This window comes from Ursus arctos, unplaced genomic scaffold, assembly GCF_023065955.2.
Source record: "Ursus arctos isolate Adak ecotype North America unplaced genomic scaffold, UrsArc2.0 scaffold_10, whole genome shotgun sequence".
Classification (NCBI taxonomy): Eukaryota; Metazoa; Chordata; class Mammalia; order Carnivora; family Ursidae; genus Ursus; species Ursus arctos.
The window spans coordinates 57,663,857-57,682,856 of NW_026622764.1; the positions used below are offsets into that span (position 1 = coordinate 57,663,857).

At 40.9% G+C, this 19,000-nt stretch overlaps 1 long non-coding RNA gene and 1 pseudogene across 1 annotated transcript in view; one reads left to right on the forward strand and one right to left on the reverse strand.

Moving 5' to 3' along the window:
• LOC130543082 (uncharacterized) overlaps nt 1–19,000 on the forward strand; it is a 272,900-nt gene that overhangs the window by 13,399 nt on the left and 240,501 nt on the right. The window lies entirely within an intron of this gene.
• Nucleotides 7,907–8,005, reverse strand: LOC113251592 (U6 spliceosomal RNA; annotated as a pseudogene).

The window sequence follows — 19,000 nt, forward strand, 5'->3', positions numbered from 1 at the left end:
ATAAGTTGAACCTTATTTACTTATGGGAGACTACCATGGAGATTAAATTTCTAATCTAGTCAGCCTGTAATTATTTCTTTACTTTGGTCGATTACTAATATTTCAGGTGGCTCCCTCCCAATTCAGTCAGCAGTATCATTAACTTGCCTTCTAGTATTTCTCCCAGATCATTAGTATGAGATGAACAATCAGGGGATTCTAAGAGTCTGAAGCTTAATCAGAGAATCTGGTCTTCTGGTTCGAAGATAGCATCCCATGCTCCAGGGCTTTAATTTCCCATGCCTACAAACCTCGAAAGCTCAAGTGAAGGCCTCTCATGATTTTCATTAATGCAGTTCCATGTTTTATGGGATTCCAAGCCTACTCCCCCCACCTCCGGCTGTACACTACATTTAAAGTAAACCACACATGCAGAGGAGACATAAGATAACTCACCAACCTAATTCAGGATGGTATCATTTATATGAGTTTCAGATCCTCCTCTTGGCCCATGTTGTGCAGACAACTGAAATGGTCCAGGTACAATTGAGTGAAAGAGGTAGATGCAAGACAATTGGAAGTCATGGTAGCCACAATAACCTGGTAGGGGTGTGCTCTCCCCAGAGAAGACTCAACATCTTCCTCCCACCCTTCCTTCCTTCCTTCCTTCCTTCCTTCCTTCCTTCCTTCCTTCCTTCCTTCCACCCATCCATCCATCTCTCTCAGTCCTTCGCTTCTTCCTGCTGCAAATACTTCTTAAGCTTCCACCTCCCTATATTCCAGCTATTGCAGTAGGCCCCTGAAAATACAAAGTAGCAAATGACTTATTTTTACCTTTTAGGAGCCTAAGGCTTACCAGAGCTCATAATTTGTCGAAGTAGAGCTGTGAATGGAGTGCATGTTTTCTGGACCATCCTTTCTGCATCCCTAACCCTGGAAAGTTTACAGAGCATGGTGGCTGCTTTGATGAAAAATCAAGTGAGAAGGTGCTTGAGTGCTGCTCTCCTGTATCAAAGCCCCGCCCATCTTTCCCTTCTATCCAAGCATTGCCCGATTTGGATCACAACTGATTCCTGGTTTGTGGCAGTGTGGCAGAGGGGAGGTTGTTCAGAGAAGTCTCATTTCAGAGTCACTTTTCTCCAGGCAGGTTGGACTATGATTGCCATGCAGCCAAAACAACTCTGATTCTGAGTGGTCATGGGTTTGAAGATATGTAACCATTGCTTCTATAACTTGGCTGCCGGTAGCTGGTGGTGATAAGGACAAAGAGGGAAGAAATATTCATGTTAGAGAAATGTAGTATTTATAAGGAAAGAAATGTTACAACATTTCCAAGAAATATCCAGATCAGTAAAATATTCAGTAGACCGTCTGCTAGTTTGGTCCAGACAATGCCCAGTTGTTCATTCACCCACTCACCCATCCATTGTATTGGGCACTAGGTAAGGGGCTGGGTATACACATAAGCTGCAGGCCCTGCTCGGTCTATGGTTGAGAAACTGATGTTTCCAAACACTGGGTCTGACTGTCTTGGCATCATGAAGAGAAGGACTTGTAGCTGCATATGTCTGGTGGGTAGAGTGGAGGGCTCTTGGCGTTTAATCTATGTTAAAAATACCTTCCAAAATCATTTCAACAGTACCTCAGAGCTGCAAAATATGTTATGAAGTTAAAAGAGAAAAATCAGAGAAGCAACTATTAAAATGTAGAGTATTTCAGCTGAAAAACTTGGACATAAAAGAAAAAACTTTCTATTTGGGACTGCTTTGTCTCAAAGGAGGTTTAAAAAATCTTAAAAATAACAGGAGCTTTAAAGCAGGTGGTCACTTACTGTATTCAGGGCTAAGCAAAGCTTAAACTTATAATGTTTAGTGATTTTTAAAAGTTCAGCTACAAGACATTATTTTGGGATAGAAAAAATTCTAGTTGTTCCTTAATTCCAGCCATTGAAAATCAGGGGATAGATTCTGTTCCCATCTTCCAATGCAAGTGAGTTTCCATTGGGTTGAGACCAAGCATGGACAATTTCAGCCTGAAATGATTACTTTCTGGAAATTTTCAGTGAGTGGAAACAGTCATGTAGAGGTGTGGATCTTGCTACCTGGATCAATAACTTTAGCTAGTTAAGATTCCTGCCAAGAAAGGCAAGGAAGATCAAATTTCATAGACCTAACAAACCACTGGAAACTTCTTGCACGCGTGTGTTCAAGGATCACTTTTTATGATTTATAGAAACCAAAGCACTCATTGGAATATGAATAATGGCTAACATTTACTTGTCATTTATTATGCTGACCACTATGCCAAGTATTTTATGTACATTGACTTATTTAATCCTAATGACAACCCATGAGCAGATACTGTTATTTTTCCTACTTTACAGATGAGAACATTCAGGTACAAAAAGGCTAAATTACAGAGTAGGATCAGTGTGTCTTTCACTTAGAAAATGAGTCAAGCTCCATATGTGTGAATAAATGTAAACATGAATAAATGTAACGTTCAATATCTCAAGTTTGGTGTGGACATTGGTAACTTCTTAGTCCCTGGAAGAAAAGTCAAAATTTGAATTCAGAAGAGAGTTTTGAAACCCACAGCATGAATTTAAGAAGCTAAAAGAAAATCTAATTTCACAGATAGGATACTCACAGCTTGGAAAAATCCATTGCTTTCATGGGGTTTGGTCTTGAGGGGAGCTTTGTCTTTCTCTCCAAGCACTTCTTACATTTCCATCTCGATAAAAGCTAACAAGATGAAACCAAGTGACTCATTTTCTAAGTGGATGACACATTTACCTACTCCAGTAGGTCTGGGCTTTCAGCAATTCGCTAATGCTTAGGATGCATGAAATATAGTTCTCTCTTCCTAAAATGTTTGGCCTTCTCCAAAATGGCTTCCCACTACTCATTCCCGGAGATGCTCTGGTACCACCTCTCTCCTGGGTTGAGGAAGGTTTGGGGCTGTCCTTTGAATACAGTGTTCAGTCTACTTTCAGCTGATGTCTTAGCTTTGGCAGTTTTCCCTGTGTCCTCCGCCCATCTAGCTTATAGTCTGCTTCTCTGAATGACTTCAGAATTGACCTGTTAATCACTACTTTTATTGCTAAATGGATTCTGGCCACAGGTGTTCTAGTCAGAGTATTCCCAGAGCCTAGACCTGCAGGAAGGAAGTCTGTGAAGCTTCTGGCTCTGGCACCAAGCCATGGACTCTGGGAGAATCGTTTAACTTCTCTGAGGCTCAAAGAAGGCACTTTGCAAATTGTAAAGCATTAATCAAATGACAGGAGAGTGCCAGGATTTAGGGGTAGTGTCTTATTTAGTCGTAGTCGCTGACACCCAGATAGCCTTCATCCCCAGAAATGTGCCTTAGATACCTGTTTCTGGACGTGCTTGGGCCTTTGGAATGTGTATCAGAAGCCAGGGTTAAACCATATCGGCTGGATGAACACTTTCGGTGGCTAAGGCTGTTAGAAATTACCTCTGTGTTACATTTCACTTTAAATTCCTCACCTCAAAACGAAGCAAAGTCGGGGCAGAGAATTGGATGGATTTGCTCTTGGCCACGGCATCAAGCAGTAGAGTGAACGGAAGGAGAATAATCGCTAAGTGTTAAAGGCCAAAGCGATTTGCCAAATCGTGGTCTTTTAAAAAATATATACATATATGGCACAAAGAGTTTGGCATTATAAAAAGGATCTTGTAAGTTCCATGGTCTTTTATCCAGAATGTTATTAAGAACTTTTTATTAAAAATTAAGATGCTTTAGAAACCACATAAAATTTTAAAAGCCTCTACCTTTCCACTTAGCCTTTTCAAGGGCACCTCAGGAGAGATGGTAGAATTCTCAAACAGTTGCAGAGGTCCACAGAGCAGTACTCTGCCCTGCCAATTTGTCCCCATATTGGCCCAAGGCAGCCATTCGCCACTTTGTTTTTGGTTATTTCAGCTGCTGTTAGACATTCTCCTGCAAACACACCTGCACCACTCTACAGATCCCCCTGCCAGAGCAGGCAGAAGGTGATGTGCTCCTGTGCACCGCAGGCTCTGGGCTCCTGCAGCCCCACGTGGGCCTCTGCCTGAACTTGCCGACCTCTCTGGAAGTTTTCGGGGTTTTGTATGAATTCTAGACTGTGACCCTAAGTAGAGAATCAGCCTCGTATTTGTTCATCGGGGCAGTTGCCTTTGTTCAATTCAGCTCCGCACAGATGGGGTCACTTCTTTTCCTGGGCCTCAAGCAGTCTGCCCACTGGTTTCCTCCTTTTCTTTGCTGACATTGGGAGAGTCTTTCTAAATTTTTCCTGGATGTACTTCTTTTTATACTTCAATAAATCTTTTGCCATTCTAGGTGCTATAATATGGCTCTGAAACCTTGTTTCTCCCCATCCTTCCTCATCTGACTTACCACCCTTCCTGGCTGCTTTACCTCGAGAGTGTCCTTATAGCTTTTGAGTGCTCATCATTTTGTCTGCCATTCACTACCGTCCCATAAGTCCCCTTCTCTGGGGGTGCTTTTCCATATCTCTTTTGTATTTCTCTAATTCTCACAGCAATACTGCAGGCCCAGGTTGTAAAAGCATACATTCCTCTCCTTTATCTCCATATGATCAGTTGAGTTTTCCTTACTAACAGCTCTTGTGGTTGAAAGACCCTAAAACTCTGACTTTGCCCTTTTCTGAGGTTCTCTTTTTTGCTCATAGAGAACCAAGTGAAGCTCTTAACCATTCTGACACAGTCAGGATTTTTCTGGCTTGCTGCTATTGGTTTTTCATTCAGTAAATTCGAGGAGTCCCTTCTTTATGCAAGACAGTATCCTTGTTGTTGGCGATACAGAGGACATAGGTCCTGTCCAGAAGAGCTTGCAGGCTGGTGGGAAGACAGACATAATGACTTGTCTTCCACTCTCCTGGGGTATGGTGGGGTGGAGTTGGAGGAGGGTTGTATGGGATGCCCCACCTCATACCATTGAGTGGGCCACCTAATTCAACAAAGGGAAAGGTGTCAGGGAAAGTGTCACCAAAAAGTCTTAGTTGAACTGGGTTCTGAAGCATGATGAGGTATTCACCAGGCAAAGTCTGCATTCGTGGTGGAGGGAACAACACAGGCAAAAGTTCAGAAGTATGCAAGAGGGTTGCCCATGTCCAGTCTGTGTACGAACCTTGTCAAAGATCAGATTATCTTGCCTTTATGCATTTTTTGCCTGCCCTACAAGCAGAGCATGCTTTGAGTGGGTTATCAGGAAAGGTCAAATCTGTATGGCTGGTGTGAGGGGCTCAGGGGCTGGGTAGGGAAGGGTTAGTCACTTGAAAGTTTTGTATGCTGAGACAAGGCTCTTAAAGGAGCTCTGGGGTTTTTACAGAGGAGAAAGTGCTTAAAGGCAGATTATGCAGCCAACGGTGAGCCAGTAAATGGTTTCACTGGGGCCAATACTGGGATATTTTGGCAGCCCTCTTTATTGGGCGTGGGGCTCTCTGGCTATTCAATACCATTGTGACTCTCCTTGAGAATACCCATGAGGGGTTAGGGTGAAAATATAGAGCTTTTAAGCATTTTAACATGATTTCGAGTGCATTTTAATTTTTAATAAAACTTTTAATAAAGTTCTGCTTTAGGAGCCACAGAGATCAAAAGATTGTATTTAATAGGGAGTCCGGTGTTATAGTATTGGGAGATAGATGGGCTTAACAAGACTGTGGTACATCTCTTTCAAGTAAATGCCATAAATGGTTCTATTGGAATGGGAAAAAAGGGAAGATGCATACATACATGCATATATCTTGTTTTTCCTTCTTCTGTGTAGCCAGTAATTTCACTCTTTGGAAGTAAATGCTGAGCTCCTGGCATCTTTGACTAATAGCCTTCTCGAATGATAGTTACACTGCTCCAAAGACAGTACAGATATCTGAGCCAAATAATTTTCTCTTTCGTTTGCAAGAAATTGAACTGACAGATATACCTGTCTATTTTGGTTCCAAGAAAATGTCTTGTTAGAAATGTGTGATAATATATTATATGACAGTTGCTGAAAATGTTTCAGATGCAGCAATAAATTGATTGTGGTTTTCAGACCAGATGTGCACCATGTTTAGAATTTATTGTGCTTCTTCATATTCTAGCTTGGTGCTTAAGTAAATAGAAAGAAGTGTTCTGCTTTTCAATGAAACCTCTGAAGTGAACGGATGACATTTTTTTCCCCAGTTAGTGATAGGAAATTACAGGAATCGTGCAAATTGGAGATATTCACTCTCTTCGCACCCACTGTGTAGCTGATAGGGCTAGAACTAAGGGCCTTTTTGTGTTGTCTCCTAAGGTTAAGAATGAGACAGCTGGCAAATGACCATAGCTGAATTGTGCAGCACTTTTGTGCTCACATAGAAACTAAAGAAATGTGCTTCATATCTGATGGTAGTCTTTTAAGCCCTTGCCTTGTGATTTAATATAAGGTATGAGCTAATCAGAACTCAATTAAAAAGGCTGAAGGAGACATCTTTTTATTGCATATCCCTGCAAGACTCAAGGCAGTCTTTGCTAAAGGTGTTAGAAACAGGACATTTGTTTTTCTATGTGTGTTCAATAAAATATCTTTCTAGGCATAGAAACGGTCTGTGTGTCATGACTGGTCTGCTTTTTTATGCTATCTCATTTTACATTTCAATTCTAGTGGCACATTGGTTTTGAGTGGTTAAAGATCTGTCTCATTTCCTTGCCAACTGAGATTATGTTTCCAGCTCTTTGTTAATTCTGTGCACTTTAACAATTGCTGCCGATCATGTCCTGCTTTACTGTGCTAGGCATTCTGTGATTCTGGGAACCAGGGTAGGATATGATCCTGCCCTCAGGAGAACAGGAAGACAGTTGAAGAAGGGCAAGAAGGCCAGGAATTTCACATGCTGGACCTCATTTAATGGTCAGAGAAACTCTCAACTTTGCAAGGGGTGGGTGTTTATTTCTTCATTTTACAAATGAAACTGGGCCTCGCGTAGCTCAGAAATTAGGCTCCAGAGCCAACAGCTGCTTGACTTCAGAGCCCACGCCCTCTCTCCAGCTCACTGTCGGGCTGGTTAGAGAGTCAAGACAGAACAATGAACACAAGGCTAGAAAAAATTTGAATAAATGTAAACATAGGCACGATAGCATTAAAATACCATGTAGAAAGGGATCACTGTGCAGCCTGTAGTCAGTGAAGGGTTTCTGGGGGAGCACCTGAGATGGATTTGGAAGCCTGGAAGGATACAAGCAGAAATCACAAGCACAAAGGCATTGAGGGCATAAGCTTGCAGCATTGACAAGGAACCCAATTGCCAGGGGCAGGACTGTAGAACCAGGGAACAGTGGAAAGCAGGGGAACGTGTAGGGCAGGGGCAGGGGCAGATGCTGAAAGACCCCAGATGCAGAATTGAGGTGTTTAGAGACTTGTGAGAAACTTCTCGTCCCCTCCATCTGTGTGTGTGTGTGTGTGTGCCAGAGGTTCTAAAATGTGGAGGAAAAGTGCCATTTAATTGAAAGTTGCATTTGGGGGCTGTATAATGTTGAATTTTCCCTTTGTAGAAAGAAAAAGTGGTGCTTTAATAATGAGGAAAATGTCATGTTTCTTTTCCCACCAGGGAATAAAGTAAGTCAACCTCTTTGCTGAACTGAAAGTGTCTGAGAGTTGTTGGCAAAATGAACAAATTCCCTTTGAGTCTTAGTGAGAGGAGGAAATGGCAGAGGGGCAATGGGGCACGTAAAGCAGGACATGAGTGCAGACCACCAGTCTGGCAGTGTCTCTGCTTTGCTGGAGATGCCTGGGCAGTAGGAGGCAGATGAAAATATGAAAGAAAGAAGATCCAGAGGGAAAGCCTAATGAGCCCAGGTAATAGCAGGGAGCATGCAGGTCAGCTCTTTGAACTGGGGGAAAGAACTGGCATTTGGCCAGGGCTTATCATCACTCCCAGAGAGGATGACTTTTCACATGACATCCTTGTGTGGAAGCCATGCTAATCTTCTCTGTATCATTCTAATTTTAGTATATGTGCTGCTGAAGCGAGCACAGTATTTTTTAAATGTTTGCAACAAATATTTTTTTGTGCTAGGCACTGTAGCATAAAGTACAATCCCCCCTTTTTGTTTAAAGGTAGACACTGTGCAATTTTTTATACAATTTTTAAAGTGATTGTGACTTGTAATTTTATAGTTGGGAAAAAGAAAAACCTAAGATTTAATGAGTGACTTAAGAATCCCTTCTTTAGTAATCATGGATGCTTATCTACTAATAAGAATCCTGTTTCAAACATGGAATCTAGATTTAAGAGAAAGGTACAACCAAATTCGCACCTGCATTTTTCTGGCTTGAAAGGAAGTAAGGGAATTTTGTGAAATGTTTGAAAAATTGATATGAAATTTTCAGTGTGTACATAAGCATTCATGTGGCAGACAATTCACCGGATGCTGGGGGATACAAAGAGGAAGTCCCAGAAACTTATAAACTATTGAAGGCAGCAAAGAAATGTGTAATACAAAGTGATTGGTGCTACAATATACAAAGAATGGTTATCGAACAGTGATTTAGAGATTAGGTTGATGAGTCCCTATGGAGTGGGTTTTGCAGTATAGACAGGAGTTCAGATGGAGTAGAGAGAAGTGAGATAAAGGAGAATGTTGAGTGGCGTTGTATGCAGAGCAGTGTATAAGTAAACACTTAAGCATGTTAAAGTGTACCATCTGCTTAGGGAACTAATAGCCCAACAATGGTGGTGTGTGATGTATAGTAACAAAGGAATAATAAGAAATGGGGTTGGAAGAATAGATTAGAGACAGATGGGAATGGTCTTAAATACCTTGCTAAGAAGTTTGAACTTTATTCCTTAGACTAGTTTTCTCAGGTTTTTTGTTTGGTTTTCAATATTAGTCCTGCAATATGCTCTGGAAGAAAAGGGATCTATAGTTAGAAGTTTGGGAGATACTGTAAATATGCATTCTTCCTCTTGAATATGCATAAGTGTATCACTGCACTATGCATTTTAGCATTTTAAAAGCTCTGAGAATTCCTGAAAATGCAACACAACCAAATAGTCTTTGTTTTACTTATTGCTTCTCAAATTTATGCTACTGTTGGCCTCCTTTCCCCCATTACATTTCCATGTAATGCCTTCTCAGATTTCCTGAAACTACTATACCCTTAACCTGGATTGGGAAATGCCTCTAGGGGAGCCACTGAGTTTTTTAGTAGGAGGGGGATTTCATCTGGAATGCACTGGAGGAAGGGAACTGGTGCCCTGTGGAAGCAGGAAGAGTGGAGACTGGCACTAGGACATCACAGAAGACTGAAAGGAATGCTGATTTTGTGCTGGAACTTCCATCTCCTCCACTCACCTGTGAATTCCCTGCCAGTTATTCTGTATCCCATGCCCAACACACAGTATTTTGTGATTACACCTATGCTGAATGAATCAAGGGAAGAATGAACCTACCATAGTCATTTGGTTAAGAAATCCTGATGAAGATATGGGCCTCTTAGGGAAGATTGGAAAAGACAGCATTCTTTGGGGCTAGGAAATAAGAAAAAGCAAATCAGGTGTAAATCTAACTCTCACTTTTGATACTGACTCTGAATAAGTAGTATGACTAATTTTTAAAAAAATTATAAAATATGGTATTTCATCTGGATGTATTTTCTGTATATCACCAGTAAATTATTTTGTCCACCTTGAAATGTTTTTCTTACTCTTATGAGATAATAAAATATATAAGGGGAAGTGTTATTTAATATAGTCACAAAGATGGAGAAGCGCATTAGGCATGATAGCTTATGATCCTTTCAGTGTGGAGTGACAGTTATTTTTAGCAGGAAAAGGAGAAGTTCTCTTAATGCTTATCACAGCTTTCATAGAAAAGGTGAAACCAGGAAAAAGGGCAAATCTCTGTTTATAATTTACTTTGCTCCCAGACTCTCAGTGTGACACTTGCTGTAAAGGTGAATCTTAAAGGAAAACAAAGAAATGGCTCAGCATACATCACCACCATGGTCACATTTGAAATGGCAGAATCATAGAGGCATCAGCTTAGTGGAAGGTTGGAGGTGCCCCACTTCAGCTTGGCCAACATCACCTAAAGGAAAGGTACAGTGAAATCAAGGCCTATGACCAGAACAAAGCTCTGTGAACCTAAACAGTTCCAATGTGGTGTGGTGGGGCAATATTTTGAAATATCAACTAAGGACTTTTTTTTTTTTTTTGTATTTTCTTGGGTCACTTGTTCTGGCTTCCATACAGTTAATTAGGCCAGTCTGGGTTCTTTGCCTTGGGAAAGGTAGAACAAGCCCAGGAAACAAAGTCATATCTCGGCTTTTAGGGTTCCAAAGTCCTAACTCCCCCAGGAGAGAAAAGAATCTGGGACATTAATAATAGATGAGCCTAGAATACCACAAGACTAAGAACCAGCTGCCCACCTCAGAGGGGGACTAGATTCCATGGAGCAGGAAGCATCAGGGGGGTTGTAGGGGCACATTTAGAAGCTTCTGTGTGGATAATCCCTGCGGAGGATGGGTGCCCAGTCCTCACCCAGGTCAAGCCTGGGGGGGGGGTATGACTATAGAGCCCCAGATAGATCTGTGGGAGCTGGATGCACACAGGACATGCACCTCACTTTCTGGGTATTTCCTTGAGGAGAAATGACTATATAAAGAATAAGGGACTTGGGCAGCAGCATCAAGTTCCCATGGCCTGGCTGGTGGGAAGAATCATTCTATGAGCTAAGTGGATGGGTTTCTGAATGGTCCCAGTTTCTCACAGCCCAGCATGGTGTGGAGCCGTAAGTGAATTCCTGGGTATCAGAGAGGAGCACAGGGGAAGCAAAAGCAAAGGATGTATGGGGAGGTGGGCCAGACAGCAGTAAATTTGTTGTATGAGGACCAGGACTGGGTGGCTGAGGGGCATCTCAGCAGATGCCACTGTGGATGATGGGGAACTCAATGCCTCCCTGCTTCCTTGGTGCTACTCAAACTCCCTAGACTCCTAAAATGACTGCACTAAGCTTCTGCCACCCCTTCAGCATGTTCTCTCAAAATAGAAATTCCGTTGTGTTATAGAAAAATAAAGTTGCATCTCTTACACACATGAGTCTGGGGATTGAGATTCAAGCCTGCTTTTTGTATAATAATGAAAAATTCCATTTGATGATGTCTGGTCAAGAATGGGCATTTCTCTTTCCTGCAAAGATCAGGATGCCCTTAAACTCAGGCAAATACAAAGAGGGGTTTGTTGAAAGGATACACAAAAGTCTCTTAGAAATCAAGGGTAGAAAAGTATAACTGGGTCTGAGGGGATTCTTGGAAAGGGGAAAATGAGGCTTTTTTCACTGTCTCTAAGGGACTCCATGAACTCTTTTATCACTCTCTGTGTGCCTTTCCCCTTCCTCTTCATTCCTGGCTTCTTCTGCTTAGGCAGTCTGTGATCAGATCCCCCGCCACCCCCCCCCCCCTCCAGGTCTTCTGCCTCTTCAGTTGCCCCACTGGGGAGGCTGCTTTGTGTTTCTGTTCTGTGTGCACACAGCAAGCATCTGATTGGCCCTTTTTGGTCAGGTGTCTTCTGTCCAATCACTGACTAGTTGTTGGTGAGGAGTCACAAACCACATTTATAGCAGCAAGGGCAGGGCTGCCATACTGAGCAAGTCCAGCGGGTGCTTGTCAAATACTACTCTGTGAATGGCTCCCTCTGGATTTGTATAGTGCACATTCTGCATGGCCAGACACAGCAGTCCTGGCCAAGATCCCTGCTCTCCTTCTGTTTCACAAATGCAGTAAAATGGTGGAACTTAACTGTTGTTTGACTTCAGTGAAAATCTTCCTAATGTGCCAAGTGGCCATATGAATGCCTGGAGTAGGATGAGGAGGGCTGATCTCAGCATATGTGAATGTTCATGGTGAACAGAAAGAGGTTACCTTGTCAACTTGGGTGGTTTTCTGATTAGTATAGTGGTTTAGAGGACAGGCTTTGATGTTCAACAGAACTGTGTTCAAATCCCAGCTCTGCTTATAAAATGTGATGGTGGTCAGGTTACTTGGTTTCTTTAAATCTCAGTGTCTTCATCAATAAAGTGGGGATGTTAATTTCAATCCTACAGGGATTCTTGTAAAGATTAAAGGATTTAATGCATTTAAGGAATTTAGGCCAGTGTCTGGTGCTCAGTAAGGGCCAGATGTCATCCGTTCCATTATAGTGATAATAAACCATATAAACTAAGCAGTCATGATAACTTGACCCATTATATTCATCTGCATTCAAGGTAATTATTATGTATTTGGTAAAGATCTATGTAGTTAAAACTGAGATCAGAATCACAATGTTATACCAAAGTTGATACAAGTAATAATTAGGAACAATTATAATGATGACGATGAAGAAATAAACTTGGATAAACTTTTGTCTCAGGCTTGTGTGGCACAGGTATGCACATATGTATTCTATCTGATTTGGACTTTATTTAAAAATCTTTGTCTTAATGGCTTTTTCCTTAGCATCTTGACCCTATTGTGACATCTAGCAAGATGTGATTTTTTTTTCAAGCTACATGTTTCATAAACAAAATATATGTTTATATCTGACTGTACCCAAGCTGCTAATTATGGGCATCTCTTTCTATAGCTCACTATTAATCACTCATGTCTTTAGGGTTATATAGAAAACAATTTATGTTACAAAATAAAATCCTCCCTTAAAAATGTTTGCCCGGGGAGTGAAGAGGGAGGAAATCACAAACTGTTATTGTTTTCCCTTAGATGGATCTAAATATTAACATTCCCTTAGCTTTAAAGATTATTTTTATGCCGCTCCTTTATAAACAATCGAAGTACACTAACTCTTCTGTTGTCTGGGGTTCTGTCTACAGCATACCCAAACAACTAAGCTAAAAAAAAAAAAAAAAAAAAAAGAGAGAGAGAGAGAGAATCAATTCAACAGGTTATTTGGCATTGTATGCAGAAAATAATAATGTTTGAATAGCTTAAAACATTTTTAAAAGCATGGTATGTAGTAAATTGCTTTTAATGTTTATATACAACCTAAGGATCCTTCACACAGTGGAGGGAGTTGATTCTAGATCTCACTCAAACTGTATTAACTACCTAAACTCCAGAGTAGCGGCCGGCCAGCTGAGGCAGTAGTCGTTTATGGGAGGAAGAATTGGAGCAGGAGGAAGAGGAGGAAGAAGCAGCTAGCGGGATTGCAAAGGCAGTAGTAGCAGTTCTAATAATAGTTACCACTGTGTGCAGACACTGTTCTAGGCACTGCCTATAGGTAGCATTTAATCTGTACAGCAACCTTGAGAGATAGCACGATTATTCCCTCTTGTTACAGAAGGGGAAACAAAGACTCTGAAGGGTGAGGTAAGTAGCGGAGGAGCCAAGACTTGAAGAGCAATAACAATGGCCGACATGTTTCTCAGCTGTTGACAGGCATTACCCCATTGCGTTCCTGCACTGATGCTAGGAAGTAGGCTTCTTTATTATGCTAGGTCAACACAGGAGGAAACTGAAGTTTGGAGGCCTGACTGGTCAGATGGCAGACAAAGGTCTGAGTCCATGGGTCTGAAACCACAACTATACTCTTGCCTGTCAGGTGGGGTTTAGAAGTCTGTCTTGTAGGTTCTGCTTGGACTGATTTGTTGAGAGAAGGGAGGTCCTCTAAGTGGAAGCTGCTGTCTTGAGGCAGCACTGAGTGCCTCGATGCCTGGGCTGGAAAGCAGGTGTTCTTCAGAGAGGGACCCTGATGGACCTCCACAGTAGGAGGTGAGGCGATAGGATACGGGGAGTGAGGCACTTGCCTCAGGTCCAAAATTTAAGGGAACACCAAAAATTCAATAGTTAAGATAAATAATATTTTAATGAAATATTTAAAATTATGTAAATATTAAATACTGAAAATAAAAATATTTTTAAAAATCTATATTTGGATAAAATATCAATAGTTTAAACAAAGACAGGATCAGTAGGGTCCCTGGTCACCTGGTGCCAGGCCTCTGGATGGAGATCAGACAGGAGGGTGAGTCTGTTGCTGGCCCTGTACTCATGGCCACTGCTGCTGTCTTCACCCTCACAGGGTCTTCGTGGACCCTTCATAACATTTTGGTCCCTGTGCTGGCTCTCTGCACTGCTGTACACAGGTCTCCCTCCCTCTGCACTGCTGGCCCTGTACTCATGGCCACTGCTGCTGTCTTCACCCTCACAGGGTCTTCGTGGACCCTTCATAACATTTTGGTCCCTGTGCTGGCTCTCTGCACTGCTGTACACAGGTTTCCCTCCCAGAGGCACCATGAAGGAGAGGAGACTGTATGGTAGTGCTTCAGCCAAACAGTGTTTCTTCATCTAGTGCTATTTTCTAAAAGTGAGGATGGCATTTTCCAGTGATTGCTAAAAAAGTTAAGCTTCTTCTCTTCCACCTTTCTCTCCAAATCTCAACTAAGGCAGTTGTTTAAAAAAGAGACAGTCAATGCTTTTCCAATTTTAGATCTGTATATTGGGCCACTCTTGGTTTCTCTTTTCTTATTTACTACTTGGGGTGTCAACTTAAGAAAACACTGGCTCTCCTGCTGGCATGCCAGCTGGGACACATGTGTCTTGCTGATCTCTTCCAAAAGCACTGCAGAATTGTCCAGTCCCAGTGGCCTTGGGCTTTGAGTTCTCAACCCAGCAGTCATGCAGTTGAATACAAATATAACTGCTTCCCACCCCAAAAGACATTTTATTTATTATTTTAAAAATATTTTCTTTGGGCTCCTTTAATCCTAGGGGACATTTGCTTGATGAATAGCAAATAAGTTCCCTTAACCAGACTGTTGTTATAAATATCCATGGCATTAATTCAAACCATTTGCATCGGAAACTTCTTCTTTTTCTTTCTTTCTTTTTTTTTTTTTTTTTTTTTTCTGGAGGAAAAGGGGTGGCTGACTTAACCTCAACATTTGGGACATGATTTTCCCTAAAATAACCACAACATCCATCATTTTTTTTCCTGCTGGTGTGTCAATTTTTTAATGAGAGGCTGGGTGCCTTCAGTACCTTCGGTCTCCATAGTAACAATTCCATGTGTTTATTCTGGCTTACTGAAACAAAATGCTGAGGAAAAGGTCAGCGACTCATTTTTGATTGGGGGTTCCTCTAATTAGAGGATGAATATTTAGAAGTTGATCAGTAATGCAAAGCTACTATGTGCTTGAAAGTAAGATCCGTGGCAAGCATCTTAAATGACAAACTATAAAACTTTGATAGTCAGATGTTTTCAAATTCTGGCTGTTTCTTTACAGGTGCAGGTGTTTCCAAGACTATTATTGTTTCATCCATGTATAACCAACCTTGACTTCCTGCCATTCCCTCCTGGTACCAGGATCTGAGTAATGCGTTAAGTAATGGATTAAAGTATCTAGAATGACTCATGCAGTTATACGAGTCTATTTAGACCTATGGTATGTGCATCTGAGATGAGCTAAATCAATAAAATAAAGTCTTTTGGAGGTGGCCCCTGGGTGCCAGAAAAGGCAGAAACATTGCTAGGGTCCCAGTTTTTCCATCTCCTTTGTCACTTTAAGTTGTGTTTTGGATCTATAGAAGGCAGAAAAGGGGCCTGCAGTACTTTACAATTGTTGCCTTGGGGTTGCAGTTGTTTGATTTAGTAGGTATCATGCCTCTCTTTCCTTGTCTGTAAAATGGAAACAATAGCAGAATTTGCATCACAGTGTGTTTGAGGGGATTAAATGCGCTAATGACGTATGCATAGTGCTTAGCAAAGTGCAGACTCTTAGGATAACACCAAGTAAGTGCTGACTGTTACAATTACTCTTTCTACTTTGTTTTTGGATCAGCATTTGGCCTCTGGATTGACTTCCTTTGCTCTTAAGGGAATTGTGCTAAACTAAGATAAGACTGAGCAGCAAATGAAATTTCCACTTTACAAGGCAAGAAATCAGTTCAAGTAGGTGTGGATATGTCAGGAGGGGGTGAATACTACCCCTTCACCCCCACCTCAGGGCTCCATGAAACTCAACTCTTTCATGTCTGAGAGCCATGGGGCATTTTGTCTTGAGCCCAGCGTTATCTGGACAGGCTCCCAGGACTGAGGGCAAAGCTTAGGTGGAGAAGCTGCTCCTCATTCCTCAGTGGTTGAATCTCAGTCAGCATCTAAAATAAAAAAATATGAGGAATATAAAAAAGCCAAGCTCATGGAACCAGAGAGTAGAACAGTGGTTGTCAGGGCTGGGGGTTGGGGTAATGGGAAGATGTTGGTCAAAGGGTATAATCTTTCAGTTACAAGATGCATAAGTTCTGGGGATATAATGCACTCCAGGGTGACTATAGTTAATAAAACAGTATGCGTACTTGAACTTTGCTAAGAGAGTAGATCTTAAGTGTTCTCACCACACACACACACACACATACACAAACACAAAAGTAACTATGTGAAGTAGTGGATAGATCTATTAACTTGATTGTGGTAATCACATTGCAATGTATACATATATTAAATCATCATGTTCTATACCCTAACTATATATAATTTTTATTTTCTAATTATAATTCAGTGAACCTGGAAAAACAAAATAAAGCACAAAGAGATCCAATCTTAACTGGCAAAATTGAAAGTCAGCTGCATTCCACCCCTTGTCAGTGGCCTAACTTTGTATGACTCCATGAAACTCCATGAGACCAACATGGACACAAATTGGGTGGGCTTGCAGAAAAATTGCTGAGAAAGCTGATGCTTTTTAGGTAGAGTTTTAGACATTTGCATGAGGCAATTTTCTAGCTATTCTTGAAAATCCATCCTTTTATTGACTTTTAGTAAACTGTAGATCCTAGAAGCCAGGTCTTTATTAGAGAATCTTACCATTCACTTACTTAACAAATATCTATTCCTGTGTGTGTCAGGCATGTGGCTAGGTCAGCTGCAAACACGAATGACATGGTCCTCCTCCCTTGGAGCTTACATTCTAAGTTGAAGAGATAGAAACAAGTGAAAAAAGAAAGATAATAATTGCATATACTAAATGCTATGAGGGAAAAACATGTGCTAGGGAACATTTGTGTGTGAGCCTAGACCTCTGTGTATTGCTCCAAGAGGAAGCTTGTGCCTTCTGCAGCTAATAAGGATGAAGATAATATTCCAGTTACTTCCTCTATGGTAAAGACTGTGGAAAGATTCCTCCTCCTTAAATGTCGATGCCAGCTATGGCTTTCCTTTGGGTTGTGCAATTGGAATGAGCAAAGTGATCGCTATGGCTGTTTTTATTTTACTTGTGAATAATAATGTTGCTAGGGCCCTGAGTTTCAGTTAAATGCTATAATTACTATTTTTATCTTCATTGTCAGAACACACAGCTTTGCAAACTGATTTGTTCACGAACTGCTTTTTTCTTCACAAAGCATCCCGTAGGTCTGGTGTTTGCCAGAGCCCATTTTGGGAAACAGTGTTTTAGAGAATGCAGTTTGGATGGTCCTGTGATACGCATTTCTAGAGTAGTAAGTATGTCTTTGAAGAGAAACAGTCCAGATAAGGTATCTACACTTGCTGGCTATCTAGGTTTTTTGTTTGTTTGTTTGTTTTTGTTTTTTTTTCGGGTTTTTTTGTTTTTTTATAATTTTTTATTATGTTATATTAGTCACCATACAGTACATCCCCAGTTTTTGGTGTAAAGTTCCATGATTCATTACTTGCATATAACACCCAGTGCTCCATGCAGTATGTGCCCTCCTTACTACCCATCACCGGCCTATCCCAATCCCCCATCCCCCTCCCCTTTAAGCCCTCAGTTTGTTTCCCAGAGTCCATACCTAGTTAAGGTCACTATTTTTTACCTTATGCCCTAGGTCTCCATTCCCACTTGTCGATATTATTGCAGTAAAAAAGTAAAAATAGCCCCCTAAACAAAGCAAAGCAAAGCACAACAAAACAGAGCAAAACCAACAGGTATTTGATGGCAAACATGTAAGAGGATTCTGTCTTAAAGGTTAATGCAAAATAGATATAAATCAGGCTTGTTTCTAAAGTTTACAGAAGAATAAAATGATACAGGAATTCCTTGGGGATATGTTATACATGTCAAAAATGTGGGGCTTCTCTTTTCTATTTTCTATTTCTATTTAGGTCTTAAAATTTTTTTAAAAAATTTAAAATGATCATGCAGTTCTTCTTTGCTTGAAATATTTAAAAATATTCCAGATTTAAAAGGAATTCGTTTGCATATCCATTGACTTCTTATCCATCAGTAGAGAATGCAGTAGACTGAGACCAGTTTTTTGGTCTGGGGGCCAAAACAGTGTCCAGCTTCTCCTGACTATCTCCATCTACATGGAATCTGTGTGCTAATCATCTAGGGCCAAATTTAAATCATAGAACCTCGGTAGGAGGTCTGAAGAAAAATTGTAATGTTCTAGAAACTGGTTTAGGTGAGTTGTTTTCTTTTTAAATAATTTTTTTTTGTCCCTTAAAAATTTTGAGAATTATCCAAAAGACAGTGTTTTATACATGGGATGACCAAATGGTTTTTTTAGGGGAAATGTTTACTAACTCTTCTCTCCTCTATGGTCAAGACAACACTGCACCTTATAGCTAACTGATTAAAAGTCAAGGATGCCTGACTCTAGGTAGAGTTTAGAAGGTGGCAGAGCCTCAGATAGCCAGTTTTGCACCATGAACTTCAAATATGTTCTGGAAGAGTATGCTCCTTCTAATTCAGGGCACCATGCAATAAATCCAAAAGAGAATACTGTGATTGGGGACCCCTTCCCATTCTCCAGCCCTATCATTTCCCATTGCTCATGTTACGTTTCATTTAGTTCTTTCTGTACCTCCCTCGAAGCAAGTTTTCTTCCCCACATTTGTTGGCTTACTTATTTTTGGTTTCTTCCATCAAATATAGAAGTAGTTCTTCAACATTAATGTGTATCAGAATTAGTTGCAGAGCTTGTTAAAAATGCAAATGTTGCAATCTCTAGGTAATCAATAAAAGGATAGTAAAAGAATAGATAATCCAAAGAACAGTACTTCCATTTATCCCTC